Genomic DNA, 3312 nt, shown 5'->3' with positions numbered 1-3312 from the left:
AGGCAGGAGATTTGCTTGAGCCCAGGAGTTGGAGGTTGCTGTGAGCTGTGATGCCACAGCACTCTACCCAGGGGGACAGCTTGAGGCTCTGTCTTAAATAAAATAAAATAAAATAAGCTTCCATAACTCTGAAACAAAACATTTGAAAGGTTATTAACTGCAACATTATTTAAGAGAACAAAAAGCAAAAACAAAAACAATCTGCATGTCCACCAACAGGGATCTGATTGAAAAACCATGATACCTCTATCTAGTAAAAATTATACAACTGTATAAAGCATAAAGACATCAAGACAAAGAGTAGAATAATCTATATGGTATGCTATCTTTGGGTAAAAGATAGCATATATAATATGCTGCTTTTTGTGTAAGAGAGAGTGAGTATATGCACATGCTTTGCTTACTTTTTCCAAAAAGAAACAATGGCAAGATTAATGAGAAACGAATGAAGATAAGGAGCAAAGTGGGTAGAGGGACTAGACACGAAAGTGAGACATAATGCCTTACATATTTTAAAAATTAAATTAAATTGAAAATGAAAACAATTACATGTAAGTCTAAGAAGCATAAGATAACAGCAACTGTATAAAATTATCTCCCCAACTATTCACATTTATTTACTATCTATTCTTTTCAAAATTACCTGCCTATGCTAACATGGAAGACAGCCAACTAATAAGAAAGTCAAGAAAGGCCAGGCATGGTGGCTCGCACCTATAACCCTAGCACTCTAGGAGACTGAGGTAGGTGGATTGCTTGAGCTCACAGGTTAGAGACCAGTCTGAGCCAGAGTGAGATCTTGTCTCTAAAAGTAGCTGGGCATTATGGCGGGCACCTGTAGTCTCAGCCACTTGGGAGGCTGAGGCAAGAGAATCCCGCTTGAGCCCAAGAGTGTGAAGTTTCTGTGAGCTATGATGCCAAAGCACTCTATCAAAGGCAACAAAGTGAAGATTATCTCTAAAAAAAAAAGAAAGACAAGAAAGAGCAGGACTAAGGCCCATCTTCATGCCAAAGGAAGCTAACACAAAAATGGCAGACCCAAAGCTAAGTCTAACTAAAACACAGCCATGCAATATTTAAACACATTCCAAGATGGTTTCATTTCAGAATGCTCATATGAAATCTAATCAGCATATTCTCTTCCTCAAAGTCTAAAACCAGGAAACAAAGTTTTCATGATTGCTCTCTTGCCTGACTGTATGAATACAACACATGGTTCATGCCTTCATGGGAGCCATCTACATTATATAATAACTACTACTTCCCATGTTTGCCTCTGCCCTCTCCTCAGCCATTGCAGACATCTTCAAAATGAGAGCAATGCAATTGATCCATCTGTATGTTTGACCACAGCACCTGGCATACAGTGAGCACCTGGGCACCCACCATATCCCTTCATGAATATTCAATAAATTTACAGATAATACCTACACCTTTCTGCTCATAAATCTTTCCTACTCAAGCCGAAATTTCTCTATTGAGTATTAACTTATTTGTATCTATCTTCTAGAGTCTTAAACAAAACAGGTAATGCTGAGGGAGTTGTCATGTCTTCTCAACCACTGTGATCTAATACATCAGAGGATTAAAAGAAAATGGTTCAAAATCAAAAGAAAACATTAGAAAGCAAAGAAACAGTGAAAGAGGAGAGATGGAAAAGTAAAGGAAGTAAGAAGGTAAGACGGGGAAAAGGCAAAGAAATAGCAGGATTCTCTCTGGATCTACCATCACGGTTGCCTTGATGGCTAAATTTTGGACATTTCCAAATGTATTCACATCTAACGTACTTCTTATAAATGAAAAGGATGAAGTAGGTTTTCACTTCTCTCAAAATGTTCAACAACAGCTGAAAGTTCCCTTTTGATCTTCTTAGAAAAGATGAAGAAAACACTATAAATATATAACTTTTCAAAAGCTAAAAAACCAACATCATTAGAAAGACTGCAGACGTGAAAACTCTGATAAGGTTTGGGGTAACAAGAAAAACAGTGATATGACTAAAAAGGCTTTATAAATCTACCTGAAATAAAATAATAGTAAAATAAAATTCCATTTTTTTTTAATTTATAAGGGAAATCAAAGTTTTAGGACAGGCAAATGACTAACAAAAACTACTTTAATAACTCAAAAACATGTTCTGTCTTTAGGGACCTTAGATGGGTGGAGAATCTGCAACCTCAAGACTATATGTGGCCCTCCAGATCCCCAAGCATGGCCCCTCAACCAAATCCAAACTTTGCAGAACAAATCCCTTTATTAAAAAGAATTTGTTCTGTAAAATTCTGATTCCGTCCAAAGGCTGCATTCAAGGATCTAGAAAGCCACCCAAAGCTTAAGGTTCCCCATCCCTTAAGGAAACACATGACTAGGAGCAACCTGAGTGAGCACAGAAGAGTTAAAACCTGATCTGGAATATGGAAAGGGATAAACAGGATGCTAGAGGACAATCTACTTGGAGGAAACAAAGTAACAAATCTAGAAGATAGAAGAGTATTTTGGTTAGAGTGGGATTCAAAAGAGGAGTAACATGTGCATATAGTCTTAGAATCTTTACCACATCTTAGTCTTAGAATTACCACATCGTATAGTATTAGAATCTTTAGACATCTCCCACCTCCACTCCATCATCTGATGACACAGGTCAATGTTAGTTGTAAAGAATGCTAGTCTTAAAAAAAAAAAAAAAAAAAAAAGAATGCTAGTCTTTAATAACATGACAGTATCAACTCACCTGAATACAGAACATGTTCCACCCTATGCTAAAGTACTTCTTTCTTGGGATTCTGACATAAAGCTGAATCTTGACAAATAGAAGATTTAAGTCCTTAAAAGAATTTTTTCTAATAGCCCTGATAGTCTCTGACTACAGAGACAAGTTTTTAAAAAGATACCTCTAATCCTAATAGCTAATATCTGTAAAACTAAGAACAGGGTATTCAAAATTATCCTAGTCAATTTCAGTTTTTAATTCTATATTGAAACATTTCTGATGATTAAACTGATAGTTAGAATTCCCAAAATCAGCTTTATTGAGGTATGATTTACACACAAGTCTCCCATTTTAAGCATACAGGTCAATGAATTATGACAAATATATACAGACATCTAACTACTATCACAAGACCAAGCAATTTTTAATTTTCTCCACAACTCCAAAATGCTATGAAGCAGAAAACCTTATTTCATTTATAAGCTTTGAGGTTTCTGAAGTGTTACCTTTTTTTTTTTTTTGAGACAGAGCCTCAAGCTATCCCCCTGGGTAGAGTGCCGTGGCATTACAGCTCACAGCAACCTCCAACTCCTGGGCTCAAG

At 36.4% G+C, this 3312-nt stretch overlaps 1 protein-coding gene across 2 annotated transcripts in view; it reads right to left on the bottom strand.

Moving 5' to 3' along the window:
- AP4E1 (adaptor related protein complex 4 epsilon 1 subunit) overlaps positions 1–3312 on the bottom strand; it is a 79785-nt gene that overhangs the window by 64330 nt on the left and 12143 nt on the right. The window lies entirely within an intron of this gene.

The sequence above is a fragment of the Otolemur garnettii genome, unplaced genomic scaffold (assembly GCF_000181295.1).
Source record: "Otolemur garnettii isolate 467f Iridium unplaced genomic scaffold, OtoGar3 scaffold00011, whole genome shotgun sequence".
Taxonomy (NCBI): Eukaryota; Metazoa; Chordata; class Mammalia; order Primates; family Galagidae; genus Otolemur; species Otolemur garnettii.
This window is presented reverse-complemented; position numbering and strand designations above follow the sequence as displayed.